Source organism: Canis lupus, chromosome 13, assembly GCF_003254725.2.
Source record: "Canis lupus dingo isolate Sandy chromosome 13, ASM325472v2, whole genome shotgun sequence".
In the NCBI taxonomy this organism is placed as follows: Eukaryota; Metazoa; Chordata; class Mammalia; order Carnivora; family Canidae; genus Canis; species Canis lupus.
The window spans coordinates 52,826,965-52,849,820 of NC_064255.1; positions in this window are offsets into that span (position 1 = coordinate 52,826,965).

Sequence of the window (22,856 nt, forward strand, 5' to 3'; positions counted from 1 at the left end):
CACCCAGGGATCCCTAACACCATCTTTAATGGGGAAAAACTGAGTTCTTCCCCCCAAAGGTAATGCACAAGACAGGGATGTCCATTTTCACCACTTTTATGCAGTACAGTACTAGAAGTACTAGCCACAGCAATCAGACAACAAAAAAGAAATAAAAGAAATCCAAATCAATAAGGAAAAGGTAAAACTTTCCCTGTTACAGATTATATCATATCATATATAGGAAACTAAAGACTCCACCAAAAAAAGTGCTAGAACTAATAAACAAATTCAGTAGTGTTGCAGGATGCAAAATCAATGTACAGAAATCTGTTGCATTTTATACACCAATAACAAAATAGCATAAAAAGAAATTAAGGAAACAATCCCATTTACAATTTTACCCAAAATAACAAGATAGCTAAGAATAAGCCTAACCAAAGAGGCAAAAGATTTGTACTCTGAAAACTATAAAACACTGATGAAAGAAATTGAAGAAGACACAAAAAAATGGAAAGACATTCCATGCTCATGGATTGGAAGAACAAATGTTAAAATGTCCATACTACTGAAAGCAATCTAAAGATTTAATGCAATCCCTATCAAAATACCAACAGCATTTTTCACGGAGCTAGAACAAAAAAGTCTTAAAATATGTATGAAACCACAAAAGACCCTGAGTAGCCAAACCAATCTTGGGAAAAAAAAGAAAAGAAAGCAATGGCGGAAGGATCACAATTCTAGACTTGAAGTTAAAGCTGCAGCAATCAAAACAATAGGATATTGACGCAAAATATAGACACATGGATCAATAGAACAGAATAGAACATCCAGAAAGAACATATAATTATATGGTTAATTGATCTTTGACAAAGAAGGAAAGAATATACAATGAGGAAAAAGTCTCTTTAATAAATAGTATTGGTAACACTGGACAGCTACATGTAAAACAATGATACTGGAGCACTTTCTTACACCATTTGAAAAATAAACTCAAAATGGATTTAAGACCTATATGTGATACCTAAAATCATAAGAATCCTAGAAAAGAACACAGGCAGTAACTTTTTTGACACCGGCCATAGCAACTTCTTTCTAGATATCTCCCAAGCAAGGGAAACAAAAGCAAAATCAACTACTAGGGCAACATCAAAATGAAAAGCTTCTGTTCAGCAAAGGAATCAATCAATAATCAAAGCTAAAAGGCAACCTACAGAATGGGAGAAGATATTTGCAAATGACATATCTGATAAAGGGTTAGTATCCAAAATATATAAATATCCAAAACTCAACTCTCCCCCTAAATAATCCAATTAAAAAGTGGGCAGAAGACTTGGACAGACATTTCTCCAAAGAAGACATAGATGGCCAACAACTCATGAAAGGATGCTCAACATGACTAATCATCGGGGAAATGCAAATCAAAACCACAATGAGATATCAGCTCACATCTGTCAGAATGGCTAAAATCAATAACATAAACAACAGATATTGGTCAGGATGTGGAGAAAAAGGAATACTATTCTTGGGAATGCAAATTGGTACAGCCACTATGGAAAACAGTATAGAGGTTCCTCAAAAAGTTAAAAATAGAGCTACCTTATGATCCAGCAATCACACTACTGAGTATTTACCCAAAGAATATAAGAACACTAATTCAGAGGGATACATAGCTCTCCTATGTTTATAGTAGTGTTATTCACAATAGCTAAGTTATGGAAGCAGCCTACATACCTATCAATTGATGAATGGTAAAGAGGATATATATACACATATATACATGTATATGTGAGTGTGTGTATATATATACTTTAAAATTTAAAGTATATATCCTGGCCATTTTATATATATATATATATTATCTAGACATAAATATATATATTTATATATATCTAATGGAATATATATACATAATGGACATAAAAAAAAGAATAAAATCTTGCCATTTGCAATGGCATAGGTAGAGCTAGAGAGTATCATGCTAAGTGAAACAAGTCAGTTGGGAAGACAAACACTATATGATTTCATTCATATGTGGGATTTAAGAAACAAAACAAATTAACAAAGGGGAAAAATAAGAGAGAGACAAAGCAAGAAAGCAAGAAACAGATTCTTAATTATAGAGAACAGTCTGATAGTTACCAAAGGGGTGGGTGATGGGGGATGTGTTAAATAAGTGATGGGAATTAAGGAATGCACTTGTATGAGCAAAGGGTGATGTATGGAACTGTTGAATCACTATATTATATACTTGAAGAATGTAACACTATGTTGACTAACAAATTTAAATAAAAACTTTAAAAACTATTGTGTGTTTAATCATACAAGTACAAGTATACTCCACAGCAGCTATATTCTATTTTTTTTATTTCATTTACTTATTCATGAGAGACAGAGAGAGAGAGAGAGAGAGAGGTAGAGACACAGGCAGGGGGAGAAGCAGGCTCCATGCAGGAACCCGACATGGGACTCGATTCCAGGTCTCCAGGACCACAACCTGGGCCGAAGGTGGTGCTAAACTGCTGAGCCACCCGGGCTACCCTATATTCTATTTTTTATTTCATATTGTACTATTCTAAACATAAGAATTAATGCCAGTTTAAGATTCTTATCTATGGGGACACCTGGGTGGCTCAGCAGTTGAGCATCTGCCTTGGGCTCAGGGCATGATCCCGGGATCCAGGATCGAATCCCACATCACGCTCCCCTCTTGGAGCCAGCTTCTCCCTCTATGTCTCTGCCTCTCTGTGTGTGTGTCTCTCATGAATAAATAAGTAAATCCTTAAAAAAAAAAAAGATTCTAATCTATGCCTTATCATATGGATAGGATACTCCCTTAGGAACTGAGTGACTCTGCCGAATCAGATCAGATTCTGAACTCCTGAACAGTACACCTTTGGATAACATTTTAAATCAGAAATCGAGATGACTCATTAAGCTTGGGTGAATTTTTCATAACATCAAGATATATTCACATGTGGTAAAATTTAAAGTATACGTGTTTAAGAAAAATTATTCCTGAGAGAGACTAAAACATGTTTTACCAATATAAAAAGTCAATTCTTAATTGTTCTCCACCACCTTTCTTGAACATAAAATACAACCTCAGGGTCTTTGCACTGGCTGTTGGTTCCACCTTTTCTCCAAAGTGTCAGGCCTTACTACCTATCTCTTTTAAGTCTGCACCAATATCACTTTCTCAGTGAGGTCAACTCTAATCACCCTATGCAAGAGCAAATCTCACCTGTCCCTCAAAACTTCCCAATTCCCATATCCTGTTCCATTTTTCTCCACAGCATTTATTACTTTCTAACGTACTATATGATTTATTCAATTTATTGATCTACTACTTTATTTTTGTGTACTCTAAATAACCTCTAAATGAAATTCACAAAAGCAAATAATCTGGGTCATTTTTTTCTCGCTGATACATCACCAGGACATACCCAGGCAGTTTGTAACCCTCATTAATATTAGCTACTGTCCAAAAGACTTATTGAATTGTCTGATCCACAAGTTGGTAAAGGTGAACTTTTTTCTATAAAGGGCCAGATAATATGTATTTTAGATTTTACAGGATACACGTGTTTTCTGTGGCAAATTCTCTAAAAATATAAAAGCTTTCTTAGCTGGGTAGATCATATAAAAACAGACTGTGGGTCAGATTTGAACCATGGGCCATAGTTTGCCAAACTTGGTCTAATTTAAAAGAGAGATGCAACAGAGCAATACTCACAATATGATCAGCTGTAGAATTGTTTGTATCTGATATTGTGAAAACTTTTGTGATTATGTGTCCAATGTTTCCTTCAACTAAAAAGGAAATACTATTGTGGCAAATACAGTCAGAATGGCTGCAAAGCAATCTAACTTGGCAACCTACACCATTTTCATTCCCGTCTACCAGAAAATTGTTATTCTGTCTCTTATAAAACATTAATATTAAAGTAGTGTTTGGTCCTTAGTTTTTTAATAGATCATGAACCCCACTTAAGAAACCAATAAAGATTATGAACTCTCTTCTCAGCAAAAGTGCGCATATACCCATAATTTTGCATACTGATTTTAAGGGCTTATGAATTAAGCCCTTTTCTTAAGAATCTCTTCCTTTTCCTTAGATTCATTGTTTCTGTGGCTCATATCTGCTTTGTGTATTTAAAAGAATGCAAAAAGTTTTTTTAAATCGTCTTTCCTTCTACCTTATAATTAAATGGCATAGTAGAAAATGTCAAAGAACTTTAATCAAATATGGTACCTAGTATTCATCAAATACTGACAAGAATACATGACCTGAAATGATATTTCAGGCAAATAATTCCTTCAGTAATCAGGATTTCACTGTAATGGGGAAACTATTATTATTATTATTATTTTTTTTTGCTCTTGTTTGTCTTTACCAATTAAGCCCAAAGCATCTCTGGACTCCTCCAAGTTGACAAGATTCTCATTCTTCTATTTTGAGAGTCATAGTATAAAGAAAAACAAGAGCATAATGTGTCAGTATTCTTTCATTACTCTACTGGTGTCACCAAGAAGTCTAACTGGACTTCTCTTTTCCCTATTTCCCTAACATGAATCATTACTAATTTCCTAACAGCATATTCTATAAAAGAGGTACACAAAGGTAGCCAGTTGGCTAATCTGAGTTTTCAGTGTTGAGTCTATGTCTTCAGTCTTAGGTATCATGTAGAGCCATAATTCTCAACCATGAGTAAGGTACTGGTGTGCTACATTGGTGAGAAAGGGGAATGTTAACTGATTAGCTACTGAGATATTCAAAGCTTTGCTTTTCCCAAATAATTTGCTTTGCAAAAAAAGTGTTGTTGTTTTTTAAGATTTTTATTTATCTATTCATGAGGGACACAGAGACATAAGCAGAGGGAGAAGCCGGCTCCCTATGGGGAGCCCAATGTGGACTCAATCCTGGGACTCCAGGATCACACCCTGAGCTGAAGGCTCAACCATTGAGCCACCCAGACATCCCACAAAATAAGTATTTATATAAAGCTCTTTGTAATAATCCTATAATAGTAATTCATTGCCATTTAGTTAGGGATTCATGAATGAGTAGGAAAGAGTGAAGTCATATGGGGGATTAAAAGTCCTCCAACATAATGCCATGGGAATGTCATGGGAGTCTGAGCAGTTGAGTGTGTCTCTGCAGAAAATAATAAATGATGAGGACCACTGATCTAAAGATATTATCTTTCCTTATAGAAAATATACACTCAGTGTCCTTGTTAAGGAAAAATGCTACACGTATTCACTAATATTAATGAGCATCCTGTTTAATAATTCCCAGAGAAATAAGAAATCTGATTGCTTAGGCTCAAAAAATATGAGCTGAAAATTATTCTGTTGCCTGATTAATCACAATCTATTTACTGAGGCTATGAGGAAGGAAATGAAGATAAAGTTGTGGCAAAGCACAGCCAGGATTAACAATGTCAAGGTCAAATTCACACATACTGCTTGAAAATTACCAAAGTTACAGTAAGAAAAACTATGACAGAACTAGGATAATGACAGTCTTTTAAATAGAAATGGATTGTTTCCAAGAAAGAAAGAAAGAAAGAAAGAAAGAAAGAAAGAAAGAAAGAAAGAAAGAAAGAAAGAGAAAGAAAGAAAGAAAGCTGTTTTACCTATTTGATGATTCATAAATTCCATTGCCCTTTGGAAAGACATCTCTTAGTCTTCTTTTGTCACATTTTTAGATAAAGAAAAGACAAAATATATCCCATTAGCCAAATACTAGATAACATTAACAGATCAGAATTTGAGACGCATAGCAGTCACAGAAGGCCCAATAAATTATGGGTATAGGGGATTCTAAACAAGCTATCTCTTCTCTCTTCCAAATATAATAAATTTTTTAAGATCAGAGTGTATATCACATGAAGTTAATAAAGTAGAAAATGACACTATTTACCTTCATCAAATAATATGTCATGAAATTTATAGCTCAGCTCCTTGGAAATCTGTCTTATTTAGCCTGCTGTTTTGTGTAACATTTTAACAGCCAGAAGCAAATGGGAAACATAAAGCATGTTAGGCGATGAAAAGTTCTTAAAACATTTACTTTACTGATTTCTTATGAAATATTACTTTTATTTTTTTTCTGTGGGTGGCACCTGTTCGTGTTACAAAAAAAAATAACATGTAGTACTGAGTCATTGGAAATGGGAGAGATGCATGGCAAATAACCAGCTAAACCACCAAAGGAAGAGATAATTGGCAAGATGACTTCAGGAATAAAAATTGTCATTATTCCGGATCTGTCTACAGATTACTGCATGTATGCAGTAGATTAAAGATCATATCTCAAAGAATGCCTGTTTTTCTGAGCATAAAAGTAAAGGATTTGGGACACCTGGGTGGCTCAGTGTTTGAATGGCTGCCTTCAGCTTGAGTCGTGGTCCCAGGTCCTGGGATCGAGTCCCCCTCTCCTGCAGGGAGCCTGCTTCTCCCTCTGCTTATGTTTCTGCCTCTCTTTCTGTGTCTCTCCTGAATAAATAAATAAAATCTTTAAGAAAAAAAAAGGAAAGGATTTGCCATTCCAAATCATATTAATGATTAATTCAGTCTAGCATCCTTTCTATGGAAGTGATCAAATTTTAAAAAGGAGATTGGAGAGGGGAAGAGAATCATTCTAACCCCATTTTTCTATTGTCCTGGAGGAGTGGATTCTATCTGCACTCAGTAAAAGAAACATAAATTCACTGTTCCTACCATGAATGAAGAGCCATTTCTTGTTTTATTTGGCACTGTTACTTATAGCAACAACAAAAAGCAAACATAAAAGCAAACAAACTTAGTCTCTTTTTGTAGTATATCAAATCATATAATTATATAATGTTGAACAAATAAAAAGAAACTCTTATAATTTACAAATATTTTAAGTCATTCTTTAGAAATTATGTGGCATTTTTAAGCTCCAGTATTTTTTCTTTTGTTAGTTAATCCTCAGTACCTGTTTATGTGGTAAATGCTTTTCAATACCAGTTTTATAAATGCAGACATTGATATTGAAATGACTCAGGAAAATCTTAACATGTAAATAATATTCTAGTAGGTTCATTTGTACTATATAATTTCAGGATTCTAATAATAGTCACATGACTGACAAATGCCCACTCAATGGTATTATAAACTTTGTATGCCCAAACATTTCTGGAGGTGACCCTCTCCCCCCCTCGCTGCCACCCTGGGCATTCATTCACTCTTTTGACATGGCTGAATTTTAGAAGTTGCTTTTCTTTATTTGGAGCTATATCGAAACCCTAATTGTAATGCTGTCCCTTACTGTCATATAGAAGTGTAAACTTATTTTTAAATAATGTTTTTGTATATTTGAGCTGCCTACCTTGGTGAAGTAATCAGGAATTTTCTATAAGATTTATTTTAATGTGTACCTTTTTAATATAATGAAACAATTCACCAAAAATATGAAATTATTTCAAGACATGGGTGCCTTCCCCCTACATATTTTAGTAAGTAGTAGATTGTTGGGTACTATATTATTTAGAGCTGGTTAATTATAACAAATAGTTACACGTTTAAATAATGTCTCAAACACAATACAAATTTGTTGGTTGTTCACAAGGAATTTCTATGTCAGCAGAAGTGTTCTCCTCTATATATTGATTTAGGGACATGGATTGATGGTATGTCTGGAATCTTCAAATCATGGCTATAAAAGTTGGTCATGGAAAAAGCATTCAACTGACAAAAAGGGAAGAGCATGTAAGCCGTAATAGAAAGATCTTTTTGTTGAAATCACAAATCACTTCCGTTCATACCATATTGGCTAGAACTCAGCACATGGCCATACCTAACTGTAAAGGAGGCTGAGAAATGCAATCTGTCTGCCAAGGAAGAAGAGAACAATAATTCTGGTGTGTAGCTGCTAGAATTTACTGCCACAGACATATGGCAGGCACAGGGGAAAAAGTGAGTTGAATGGCAAACTAACCCTTGGAATCAGGATTCTCTATGGAGCTTTTTTAAAAATACAAATGCCCGAACCACTATCCTAAGCCTTTTAAATCTAAATATCCAGCTATAAAGTTATGGAGTCTATATTCAGTTGCACAGGTGATTTTGCTATATAGGAAAGGGAATGATTCTACCAGTAATAACCAGACTACTGAACAGCCCTTATACAGAAATGGGAAGCATTCTAACAGCATAGACTTAATTAGAAGATTTTTAAAAATAGGTTACATACTAAGTAGAACACAACAGGTTATCTATCTCATTAAAAACACAATAAAATGAACGTTACACTCAACACTTCAGAAACTCTACATTGTTTTGCATTTTCCTAAAAAACATACTACGCATGACTGACTGAAGTATAATCTCTCAGAGGACTTGTTTTTTAATTCCCTTTTCTCCTCTAAGAGTATCTCCAGCAGTAATTAGTACTTACTTGGGATCAATAAATATCAAAGGATCAAGTTCTATCATTTGCCCTTTGCTTTGTAATAGGTTTGTGTAGAGGACTAAATATAAATTAGTGAATGACTTGAGAAAAAAAATAAGTGGCTTTGCTTTTTACATCTCTTTGGTTACATTATTTATGTGCAAATCAGGCTTCATGTTTGCTTCTGTTCTAATCTTGTATTCCTCAATCACTTCAGGGCCACCTAATTGGTTTATAACCTGTAATCAATTTAGTCTTTCATTATCCAATGTGAAAATATTTATTCACAAGTGGCAGTAAGTCCTACAGAACACTAGACTACACTATACTGCTACTATGTTTTCACTGCGTTCTCTGGCTTTCTGTCAGTTAACTGGAATAAATATTGAATCTAGACAGACATGAACACACAAAAATGCAATGGTTTTTAAATAATAACTAATTAAGTATAAAATAAGTCTTTGTGCAATCCAAATAATCTTTTCACTATACTGAAAACCATGACTCAGTATCTGGTTTATATGCAGTAGCAACAGTGAGTTACTCAAATTTTCAAAATGATTATTTTATTTTTTTGTTATTATGAGCTCATTTCAAAGCCTTCAACAGGATTTCCTAACATGAGAACATTTTCCTCAAATCTATATCGCTATTTGGATTGGTCACAAACTTACATAAAGATGGGGTAGGTCAAGTCCTTTGTGAAAACACTGTTAAAATATACTTGTTTCATAGAGATGTGGTATTGATTTGTCATTGAAGCTTGAAGAGTTACATGGCAATAGATTTCTACTTTTTGTCTAGATGGAACTAAAGCCGTGGCCATGGAGGCATGTTTTATAAAAGGCTAGATGTTAACAATAATGAAAATACTAAAGGAAATTGTAAAAAGATTACTGTAATAGAAGGGAGGAGAATCACATTTATTGTACATCTGTGTACCGGGCTTTAAGATACTACCATGTTTTGCTTTGTTTTGAACCTGTTGCAGTTATAATGAAATAAACAAAAAAATATCTAGGGGAACCAAATAGCCCTCTATCGAAACATAAGAAAGTAGAAGGGCTTTGGTCAGTTTCTTCATCTAAGGATTCAGTCTTTAGCTTGGCAGTTCTAGAAATTCAATGGTTGAACCAATGGATTGAGCAGGTTCACAGAAATAACTTATGAAAAAGAAGTGCAAATGGCAGTTAAGTGAATAATAGAATTAAACAATATTTTTTCATTAGCTACAGGTGCAAGAATACTTAATAAGGCAATTAAGTGATTAAAAATTATTGTTCAGATTTATATGGTATGCATCGATGCAATATTCTTTCATATATTACTGGTGCATCTACTTATAAAAACTATCAGTGTCTACTAAAACTAATCATATATGTACTCAATTAGCCAGCAATTCCATCTTTAGCTATGTACCCAATAAAATGTATGTATGTGATCAACAATAACAACAAAATATATGGGAATATTCAGAGCAACTCTACACATAAGAGCCAAAAACTGAAAACAGTCCAAATGTCCATCAACACCAGAATCCATCAATAAATTGTTATATTCATATGATGAAATATTAAATAGCAATCAGATGAACAATTTACTATATGAAACACCACAGATAAATTAATAAATATACAGTGAACAAAATAACTGAGATGTAAGGGAAGACATACTATATGATTCCATTATGTAAACGTAGCCACAGACAAAATTCATGCATGGCATTTGGAAGGATAGAGATTCCTTTGAGAACTTGAGTAATCTGGGGAGCTTGCAATATTTAAATTCTTGATGGATATTCTGAATGTATACACATACATACAATGAAAACATACAGTATAATATTCTCATTTTGTGAAAATGTATTGGGATAGATACTCATGATTTGTAGACTTCTCTTATACATCAATAATATACTTTAAAAATGTTAATAACTTGGGAGTATGAGGAAGAGGGAAAGAATCCACATGAAACAAGATTGGCTATCAATTGATAACTGTTGAAGAAGGGTGATGAATACATGCAGTTCTCTTCTATTGCATATGTTTGAAATTTTCATATTAGGGGCAGCCCGGGTGGCTCAGTGGTTTGGCACCACCTTCAGCCCAGGGCCTGATCCTGGAGACCCAGGATCGAGTCCCACGTCAGGCTCCCTGCATGGAGACTGCCTCTCCCCCTACCTGTTTCTCTGTCTCTCTCTCTCTCTCTCTCTCTCTCTCTCTCTCTCTCTCTTTGTGGGTCTCTCATGAATAAATAAATAAAATCTTTAAAAAAAAGAAATTTTCATAATTAAAAAATACAATCGAATTTCTGGAAAAAATCTGGGAAAAAATATAGTAATCTTTTGAACTCATGCTAGGCATTTATCTAAGCTTATGTATACTATCAAAGGCACCATCTATTAAAAAATAATAAATTAGACATCATAGAATTAGGAACTTCACTTTGAAAGATTCTGTTAAGAGAATGAAAAGACAAGCCACCCCTAGGAAAAAATATTTTCTAACCACCTATTTGATAAACGACTTTATCCAGAATGTATAAATAATTATCAAAATTTAACAATAAATTATAGACAACCCAATTTAGAAATGGGAAAATAGGGGCACCTGGGTGGCTTAGTTGGTTAAATGCTGACCAATTCTTCATTTTGACTCAGGTAATAATCTCCGGATCATAAGGCCAAGCCCCGCAATAGGCTCTGTGCTCAGCATGGATTCTCCTTGAGACTCTCTTCCTTTCTTCTGAATCCCCCTCTGCACCTGCTCACTGGCTCTTGTACTCTCTCTCAAATACATACATACATACATACATACATACATACATACATACATAAATTTTTTAAAAAATTTTTAAAGAAATAGGCAAAATATTTGAACAAACAATTCAATACAGATAACATAAGGATGTCAGATAAGCTTATGAAAAGATGCTCAATGTCATTAAACATTAGAGAAACATAAATCAAAACCATAAGATGCAATACATCTATTTAAAATTTAAAATATTGATCATATCAAATGTTAGTAAGGATGTTGACAACTAGGACTCCCTTATGTTGTTGGTAAGAATATAAAATGTTTCTACTTCATTTGGAAAACATTTTGGAAGTATGTTACAGTGTTAAATACATACCTACCTTTTAAATCAATACTTTGACCGGGCATTTGACAAGAAAAGTGAAAGTATAAGAGCATACAAAGACTTGTGCATAAATTTTCATAATGGCTCTATTTGTAATAGCCAAAAACTGAAAACAACACAACTATCCACCAACACACAGATGGACAGAAACACTATAATAAATATGTATAATAGAGTATTCCTCTATTACTTTTTTTAAAAAATGAAGTGTATATATATATATGTCATGGAAAATCTGAAAATAATTATGGTAAATTTTAAAAAGGCCAGGCAAAATGAGTAAATGCTGCATGACTCCATTTATGAAAAATTATAGGAAATTCAAAATGATGTATAGTGACAGAAAGCATAAGTCTATTTGATGATTGGCAGTGGAAGGCAGAAGCAGAAGAGATAGTACACGAGCACGGAGAAACTTTGGAGGTGATAATTATGGCCGCTATACTGATTGTGTTGGTTATTTCTTGGGTATATATTTATATCAAAATTTACCAAATTTATACTTTAAATGTATGCCATTGTCAGTATGTCAGTTACACTTCAATATAGCTATTGGGAAAAAGAAATAACTGTATAATATGTTACGTATTTTTCTAGTATGAACCTTTACGATATGTATTTCTTCACTTGCAATAAAATAAACTTAAAAATCTTAGTTATTTTACTCAATTACAATAAAGCCTTGTTATCTACCTACTTCTCAACAATCTACACTCTTTGATGCCCAGAATATTCAAACCCATTTTTATGGACTATCTTAAAAAATTTTGAGACTAAATTCTTCCTATTTTAGTGGTTCAAATAAATTTGTGGATGCTTTCTCTAATGTCAACTTTTTTTTTTTTTTCTGTTAAACAAGGGCTCACCACTGGAGAGTCTACAACTTAATTAAATTGAAATCTTCCAGTATGATTAATCATTAAGATTCACCATTAAATTTTTACTATATAGGCATTTTCATTTCCTCAGATAAATCTTACTTTTTTTTTTGTGGATTTTCCACAATTTTATTCTCAAAATGTAATCTTATCCTCAAGCTTTGAGGAATAGCACATTATGCCCTTATGTACTGTCAAAATATGTGTAATTCAAACTTCACAAACTCTGAAGTAGTTATTATAACAAACTTTTGCTGTTGAAGAACTCAGATTCAGAGTTAATGCTGTTAGCCTAAAAGTACACACATGTTAAGTTGCTAAGCAAATACAAATCCAGATATGATATTATCATATTATACTACTTTCCAACATATTAACGTTATGGCACTTCTAAGATGTTAAAATTCTAAAATTTATTTCCTCTTTTATATCATTTTCCCCCAGAACAAAAATTATTTTAAAGTGACCCACATCTAAGGGCACTTATGTACTCCTATATAATCTTTTGCAGCTGGAAATTCAGTAGTTGACAAAGGTAGTGTTTTCAGAAGAAAAAACTAGGATTTTCAAATCACACATATGCACGTTCAGATCTAGATTCAGCCACCAACAATGAATGTGAGTGAGCTTAGGAAAGTTACTTCAAACGTCTAGAGTTCTATTTCTTAAATCTATAATACTGCAAAATAACACTTACCTTGCTGACTACTGTCAAATTTCCAGGTAATGAATACAGAGTGTGTAGCATGAAAGTAGCGTTCAATAAATGGTTGCTCTAAAAAAATAAGATTGATGAGTAAATATACTACTCCAAAAAGCAGTCATTAAATATTGCTACTACTTCATAACAATCATTTACATTTCTGAAGACACATTCTGAAAATACATTACAAGAACACTGAAGATAAAAAACCTAAGCTGTATGTGTGTGTGTGTATGTATGTAACACACACACAAACACACATTTATTCTTTTCAGTAAAACAAAAACATGTTTTCCAAAGAAATATTTGGAGATTTAGAAGTGTGAATCATCATACTCAATTAACTCTATATATTTATTAGTTAAGGTTAAAAAGATAGGATCTATGAAAATCATGGCTCTATAACCTCTCTACTACCTACAACTATTTTGTGTGGCTTTGGACAATTTATAACCAAATTTCCACCTAGAGAGATAATAGAGATAAAAGAACTAGATAAGCTCTTTAAGCTATATTCAAACTCAAAATTTCTACTCTGACTATATTACTCATTCTAATTAAATAGTATAAAAGTAGCACAATTTTGAATATTAATTCCATCCCACAAAATTAACACTCTGCAGGATGATAAATTAATCAATGGCAACCACATTCACAGTGCTTATTATTGAGGAAATGTAATGAATCATACCGGTTGGCTTTTTCAGGTTAGTTGTTACAGAATTAATGCTGTATCGGGCAATTCTGAATTTTGTTTCTAATTTTGCAGTGCACAAGCTCAAAATTATCAATTTAGCCAAAATGAATCCCAAATTCCTGTATTTGGAGGTACTCTCTAAAATTTAAACTCTGCAATGATTCCCTTTTCTACAACAGCAATTTGCTACTATAGTAGCATTGCCAGTAGCAGGAAAACAAGTTCAAATAAATTATCTCTGGACCCCAAGTCCTCCTGTGATGCTATCCCACTTCTGCCATCTTGGTCCTAGGATTGCTCTTCTGTGTTTATATTATTTGGCCGCTCAAAAATATTTGACACTGTTGGCCATCCTTTCTTTCTTGTAGCTTTGTTTATTTTCTTTTATTTTTCCTTCCAGACATCCAAGATACCTCTTTCCTAGTTCTCTTCCTTCTTTCCTGGCTCCTATTGCTCAGTCTCCTATTCTGGTTTCTCTACTTCTACTAGACTTCTCATTGTTCATGGATGAGATCTAGAACCTGTTATTTTCCCCGAATCTTCTATGACACTGTTTGTCCTAATGCCTATTATTTGTCAAGCTAATGGTTTTAAATATATTGATGTCCTTTTGACCTCTAGATGTATGCATTCAGACTTGTCTTACTTGAGCTGCACTGTCATATACTGAATTATTTGCTATATCTATTTGAGATTCTAATAGGCATCTCAAAATTAACAGAAGAACACAGTTCTTCTTTAGAACCCGGACCCTTCTCTCAAGTGGTTCTGATGAACTTCATATTTTATCATCTTTGCTGTTCTCACCCAAGGCATCATCCTTCACGTACATTATTGCAACAAACATCTAATTGATCTCTCTGCTTCTACTCTTGCCCCTTTCCAATCCATTCTCAACAGAGCACAGAAGGATTTTGTTTCAAAATATAAATCAATTTGTATTGTTCGTTTGCTTAAAACCAACCAAAAGTTTCCCTTTACACTTAGAATTTAACATATGCATATACAATATACCTCAATATCTATCCCTGCCAACTTCTCACCACATCCACCACCACTCTAATCATACTGACTTTCTTTCTATTCTTCAAATATATTAACTTCATTCAAATATCAGGCCCTTATCCTAGGATATTTAAGTGGCTGACTCCTTAAAATTCAGGAATCAGTTTAAATTTTATCTCCATAGGGAGAACTTTACTGTCTACTTAATCTCTAGTACACCATCCTCTTTGATATTCAAGATATTATACTGCTTATTTTGTATTTACCTATTTGTTTATTGTCTGCCTTTCCCACTAAATATAATCTTTATACTGAACCTTTTCTATCTTACTCAATTTTTTATACCTAATGCTTAAACAGTGTTTCCAGATAGGAGATTCTCAACATCTATTGAAGGAACGAAGTGTAAATATATGTAGATGTAGCTATTCATAATAGGCATGAAAATGTTATTAGATATTGGAGCAGAGTTTGGATGGTCTCTTCAAGAGTCCATAAGATGACAGCTTGCTTAGGTCAAGAGGAGATTTATGTAATTTAGTAATAACCAGAAATCAGTAATTTTTAGTACCTATGAACAGCATAGAAGATATGAATCTTGTGTCTTTAGAACTCCTATATATTTTTTTACTAGTATCTTTCCCATACTAATGCAGCTCTAATATGTAGGCAGCCTTTTAAAGCAATAGGCATTAGGACAAACAGTGTCCAAGGCCAGTAATTGTTGGTCTGCTAATGTTGGCACATAACTGTGACTTGGTTAAGTCTGTGGCTCTAACTTAATTTGAATAGGAAGAACTAAATAAGACAAGTCAGTACATTCATTTCTGCACAGATTACACTAATAAGCTCAGTCTTAGAGAGCTCTAGGCACAGGGCTAACAGTTCTATTATTTCAGAGGTATATGTGGACACAACACAAATCCTGGGGTTTAGAATTAGATCATGTTTCCTAGGCCAATAGTCAGTTTTTCTATTGTTTTCTTTTAAATATAGAATTGAATCTAATAATTTATACCATTACAGGTATATTTTTAAGAATTATTAGTATCATAGGCCACTATTTCCTTAGGAATATTCTAAAGAGTTACTACGGTTAACCTTAGGTATTAGAAACCATATGTGTTCAATCCTGAGTGTCTTTAATAAGCACAGACAAACTCCTTCCCTGCTGTGTAATTCATAGCCACACTAGGCAAAGGAAAACACAGGCAGGAAAAGGTTAGTCCTTAGTGACCTGAATCTTCTAAGTACTTGCTTGAGTGGCAGTCATCCGACAGAGGCTGCATCCCTCAGGATTCAAGGACATTTGCCTATTTGTAGATTCTAAACCCTATGGATAGCTCACTGTTAGACCACCATTTCAATAAGTATAATAGGGCATAGACGCCTATCTTTTATTTTCACAGAGAAATTCTTTCTCTCCTTATTTTTTCCTCACTAACAGAAAGAAACTACTAACGATAGAGTTCTTGAATAAGTCTAACCTCGTTTATCACTATATGTGTTCTCATTTGATTTATTTAATTATTTTCCATTTTGTTAATCGTGATTAGCCATAGTACCACAATTTATCCTATTTCTCTACTTCTTAAAAGACTCATTTATAGCTCTTGTTCTTTCATGGCTTCTTATTAGCATTTATAATTGCAGTTGCTTTAGAGCAACGTTCATATCTTCTGCTCCTCCTCAAAGGGTAGCAGTATTTACCTTTAGTGTCCCTAATCATTTTTTCTAATTTTGCTATTTCAGGTTGCCTTCAGAAATATATTTTAATCCAGGCTTTTGTACAAGGGAAATTTGAATCTGTCACTGATTTTCCGTTAAGACAATAATGACATAAATGTTACCTTGTAGAAAAGTAAAAGCAGATAACTTGAATGTTTTATTTAACAATTAATAAAATGCATTAGATCTAATTCAATGCTTTGAATTAAAAATAGATCCTAAATAAAGACATAAATAACAACTAAATTCGGCAAAAGAAATAGATTTTCCAGAAATCAGCATGCAAAGTTCTAACTTATCATTTGTTAGCTTTTACCCTTATCTATATTCAAGAAAGAGTTAACCCACAAGATTTAGGATGCTATTTTAAGTGGTGATAAAAATTAAAGATGAGTTCTATATTAAATATGTAGTATATTTTAGATGTGAAAAAGATACAGAGCAAGTTCAGGAAGATGCAATGTGCTTTAAGAATTCAGCAGAAGTTTCTTCTAGTTAGGAAATTCATGGAAGACTTAGGAAGAGGTAATATTTGATTTGGAACTTAAATAAGATTTAGAATATTTGCTATAATAACTAACAGTTGTACCCCATAAAGCATATAAGCAGAAAAATATAGGAAGCGTTTTGAGGATAGCAATAAAGTGGGGCTAGAAAAGAAGGTCTGTAGAGTATGATATACAATCAACCTTAAGTGTAAGTTGGGCTTTCATTGCAGAAAAACTGAAATGAAAATTTAGCCCTAGTATGCAATAGGAAAGTACTCAGCAATTGAAGTTTGAGAGAAATCTGATTGCCTGTATTTCCTCCATAATAGCAAAACTAATCTTATAATGGAAGGCACTCCAGCTATAAGACTATAACAATACACTAAGTCAAGCCTGAACTAAGGTGGCAGGAGTGGAAATAGAAGTCAGCTTGATTTAATGCTAACTCTAGGAGATAGAATAAATATATTGGTAACTAATGAAATTAGAATAAGGCTTAAGCCAAGGCAAGTCCAAGATTCTGCACCCAAGTAACTAGCAAAAATATAAATGATGGTACCAAAGACTTACTGTGAGGTTGCTAAATTTCAGTGTCCCAAATGTTTTCATTTATTTAGCCCTCAGACCATTCCCATGAAGCAAAGGAGCCAGACCTTCAGTAACAGAAATTAGAAATCTTGATGGGGCAATAGTTTTGAAATGAAGGATAATGAGTTCCATTTAATTTTGTGGTTTTAGATACAGTTTTAGTCAAAACAAAGTAAGCAATGCTGCAGAAAGTTATCTCCTATATTTTAGAAAACAAATACAATTAAGGCTTATTTTTCACATGCATTAAATGTCCCACACAGATTGTCTGGGGACTCTGCATATACAGTTCTAGGCTGATGAAGTTTCTGGCATCTCACCTAGCATTTTCAACACAGCTCCTCTGACAGTTTCACAGAAGGAGAAAATGTGAATAGAATAGTCACATACTTTTTACTGCATCAGCCCAGACAGGACTGACATAATTTCTACTCATAGTTCTTTGTACAGAACTAATCTCATGGCTTAACATAATTGCAAGGGATGCTAGGATATGTAGGGGAGCACGTGGACTACTTGGTGAGCATTACTATCTCTGCCACAGGCACCATCTGCTCATTTAAAAGACATAGTAGTATAATAGAAATGGAATCCAGAACTAAGTATAGAGTTTCAAACTAATTTTTTCAGTCATGTGCTAAATTATTTATAGGTCCTAGATTCTACTATTTTTTAATTGTACTTTTTTGTCTTCTATCATGTGAGGATGTTTGCTGAAAATTCCTTCCCTTCTTTGTCCTCATAGTTAACTCCTATTCATTCTTCAAAATACAATTCAATATATTCAAGAAACAGTGCTGTGGTAATTAGTTATCTATATTAAAGGAGAAATAGTCATCTTAAATATAAATAGATTTTGGGTAAAACTAAGAGTGAACATAATTTGGGGTACCTTGGTGGCTCAGTCAGTTGAACATTTGCCTTTAGCTTCGGTCATTATTTCAGGGCCCTGTGTTGGGCTCCTTGCTCAGTGGGGAGTCTACTTTTCCCTCTTTTATAAAAAATAAAATTCCCCTCTGCTTGTGTTATCTCTCTCTCAAATATATAAATAAAACCTATTTTTTAAAAAGTGAACATAATTTTAGAAGACATAAAATAGTGGAAAAACATAACTTAATATTTTGAGTACATTTATAGTAATAGACAAAAAACATTAATTGATTTAACTACATAAACATAGAATTCCTAGATATAAAATATATTGGAAGATTTTTTAAAAACTAGGAAAAACACTTGCAAAAATACTGAATACTAAAAATATTTTAAATCTCTGCCCCACAACTGCAAAGAACAAACCAATTCATAAAATAAGTATAGATAACAAGAAAACCTTAAGAATATAAAATTATTATTTAGTAAAGAAATATTTTTAATTATTAAAGAAATCTTAAAGTGTACATAGTAATGAGGTTTATTTTACATTTCTAAAATTGACACTCAAAATTCTAAACATAATAAGTGAAAACTCAGACACTTTTTATGAGTATCATTTCTAAGAATGTTTCTAGTAAATATTAAGTTCATTAATTCATTCCACAAATAGTTATCCACCTTTTCTGCACTTGACACTATTATAGGGATTTGAGATACATTAATTAAAATAATAATAGTAGTAATAAAAGAAAAAATCCTTGCCTTCATGAAACTTACACTCAAGTTGATATCTTAGTTTAAGCTTCCTCAAAAGCAGATCTTGAATTTGAGAGCAAATAATTTATTTAGGAATAGATGTGTTGGAAAGAATAACAGTAGACAATTGAGTTAGGGATATAAAGGCAACCAACCATGATATATTGTTATGTCAATTACCATGGTAATAGATTTCCACTTAGTATCATACAGAAGCTCTGGCAAATAGAAATTAAACACAGCCTTGAGTATTATGCACAGAAGGACCTGTCATAGTTGTGGAGTAACTCTGTAAGTTGGTCAAGAGCTGCTTTTGGAGTGTTAATTTCTCCACATCTTCAGTCTGCCACACACAGAACAGTCTTCTACAGATCCAGAGGGAAGTTATCAAACCCAAAGATGGAGAAACTGGCACTTAGGTATGAACAATAATACAGTAAGAGATCTACTAGGTGCAGGCAGGGCACTGTCAGATACGCTAAACTAAGGAAGACAATAAAGAACAAACATTTTTCTAAAAGTTGGTTACAAGTACATTAGAAAGTGACAAATATTGCTGGCAGAAAGAAAAGTGGAATAAGGTAGAGGGATTGGTATATTCAGGCAGAGGAAAGACCAATTTGAGTATTACTTAGGGTCATCAGGATAGACCCTAGTGGGAAGATGAGATATACATACAGACTTGAAGGAGGAGGGAGAATCAACCAAACAGATATCTATGCAGGATTATTAGAGGCTGGAATGGACATCTGAGCAAAGGACCCATTGTATCTGGCCTGGAAAGTTTGAGGAACCATAAGGCTAATGCATCTGGAATGATAGCCACAACAGGAAGAAATGTAATCATCTGGCTTGGGAGGGATAGTATCTGAATTGTGTAGGACCCTAGAAACTTGTAAGGCCTTTCACTGCAGTTGAAATGGGGATCCACAGCAAGGTTTTGAAAAGAGGAAGACATAAAATATTTTCTCTTTCAAAAGGATTGTTCTAACATTTTCATTCCTTGTCATGAGGGAGTAACTGCTGCCAGACTTACACTACTGGAATAAATAAATAAGACACTAGACAAAATAGATGAGGTAACTGTTTTCATACAGTAGAGAACAGACAGTGCAAGACTGTGATCCCTGATAAAAAAAAGAAATTTGCAAGCTCACATAACACTTAGGAATAGATTTAATGAATGTTGAGCACAGCCTCTACACTAAAAACTACAAAATTCTATTATAAGAAATTAAAAGAGGTCTAAGTAAATGGATATATATACCATGTTCATGGAACTTAAGACTCAGTATTATTGAGATATCAATTTCCCCAAATTGATCCATATGTTTCAATATAGTCCTACTCAAAAGCCTAATAAAGATTTTGGAAGCAATCTAGAAACTAATTCAAAGATTATATAGAAATGCAAAGATCTTGCATAAACAAAATCACTTGAAAAAAAAAGTCCTCAGCTTGATTGAGATTTAACTGACATATATAACATTGCATAGATTTCAGATATACGATATGATGATTTAATATATGTATATGCTGCAAATTAATCCCCACAATAAGATTAGTCAACACATACATCATCTAATTTAGTTGCAGTTTGTAGTGTGCATTAAAAGCTTTTAAGATCTACTCTTAGTGACTTTCTAATATACAATACATTATTGGTGACTATAATCAACATGATGTACACATTACATCCCCAGAACTTATTTATCTTCTAACTGGAAAAACATTTTTAACAAAGAACATATTTGAACGATTTTCCTTGCCTGATTTCAAGAATTCCTAAGAAGGTATTGTAGTTGCACTTTGAAGTTTTGGTGTAAGGACAGAAAATTAATTCAATAGACCCAAATAGAGAGTTCAAAAATAGAACTCACAGAAACTTATTTTTCATCAGAGATGCAATGCAATTCATTGGGCAAATGGAAATCAACAAATGTTATGGGACAACTGGATAAACATGTAAAATAGATGAACAACAAGAGCTACCTCACACTATATGCAAAAATTATTTTAAAATTGATCACAGACCTAACCATGAAAGCCAAAAATATAAACTTTTGGGGGAACTCACATGAGAATACCTTCAAGGCCATGAAGTAGACAAGTATTTCCTTAAAAGGACATGACAAAGTTGCCCGCTTCAGCAGCACATATACTAAAAGGACATGACAAGTCATAGCTATACAAAATTATGAATTAAGCTTCATTAAAATTAAACTCAAATTTCTGTTGAAATATAAAATGATACTACTTTGGAAAATTAAGCAATTTTGTCACCTACACTGTGCCCTGATAATTCCACTTGAGTATTTACTTAAGAGAAATTAAGACATCTGTACACAAAAGAGTTGTCAAAAATGATTATTCATAACAGTCACAAACTGGCAAATACCCAAATGTCTAACAAGTGAATAAACAATATATGGTGGTATATGTGTACATTATAAGACTACTGAGCAATTTACAAAATGAACTATTAGTTCAGCCGACAACATGGAAGAATCTTTAAAATCGTTATACTTACTAAACACAAAAAGGAATGGCTTATCATTGTGCTTAAATAATATATGCAACTCCCTCTGCCTATGTCTCTGCCTCTGTGTGTGTGTGTGTGTGTGTGTGTGTGTGTCTCACGAGTAAATAAATAAAATATTTTTTTTTATAAAACGGGACACCTGAGTGGCTTAGCAGTTGAGCACCTGCCTTCAGCCCAGGGCCTGATCCTGGAGTCCCGGGATCGAGTCCCACGTCATGCTCCCTACATGGAGCCTGCTTCTCTCTCTGCCTGTGTCTCTGCCTCTGTGTGTGTGTGTGTGTGTGTGTGTGTGTCTCATGAATAAATAAATAAAATCTTTAAAAAATAAAAATTAAAAAAATATTTTTTAAATAAATAAATAACATATGCAATAAGAAGTCAGAAATGTCTGTGGTCTAAATTTCCCTTAATTACAGATCCACATGGCCAAAGATGGCTATGAATCATTTTATAATGTTCCTTCAAATCAAAGTATTCAAATACAATGTTTCTCAACTCTGCTTTTATGATGTCATAGAAAGTACTAAAACTGTCTGAAAGAAGAGTAGAGTTATACTTTTTTTTGTTGTTGCTTTCTCTCAGCATAACAATACTTGCCAGGCTTCTGCAGTGTCTAAAACTAACTCTGCCTCCTGAATGTCATTTAGGGGATGACTCAAGGGACATCTGCACTGTTCTGAAGCTCTACGTGCAAACATAATGGTATTAGAGAGAAAGGTAGGGAAGGACAAGCTAGCTAGAGGAGCCCAAAGATTCAGGAATATAAATGTTTGGACTTTCTTGCTGATATATATATTACTATTAATTAATTTCACCACAATTCATGTTTAGGGTGTAGTTTTTATTGAAGGCAGAGGAAGGTATATAAACTGCTTTGGCTTCTTTGGCATAGTTCTTATCACAAACCTAAATTCCAGATGGACAATGCGACATTTTTATAAGCAGAAATGACTGCTGAAGTTGGAGATACAAGTCTCTAGTAAAATCTTACTTATTGTGCTCAGATACATACTTAAAAGAGCAGCTCTTGGGACACCTGGGTGGCTCAGT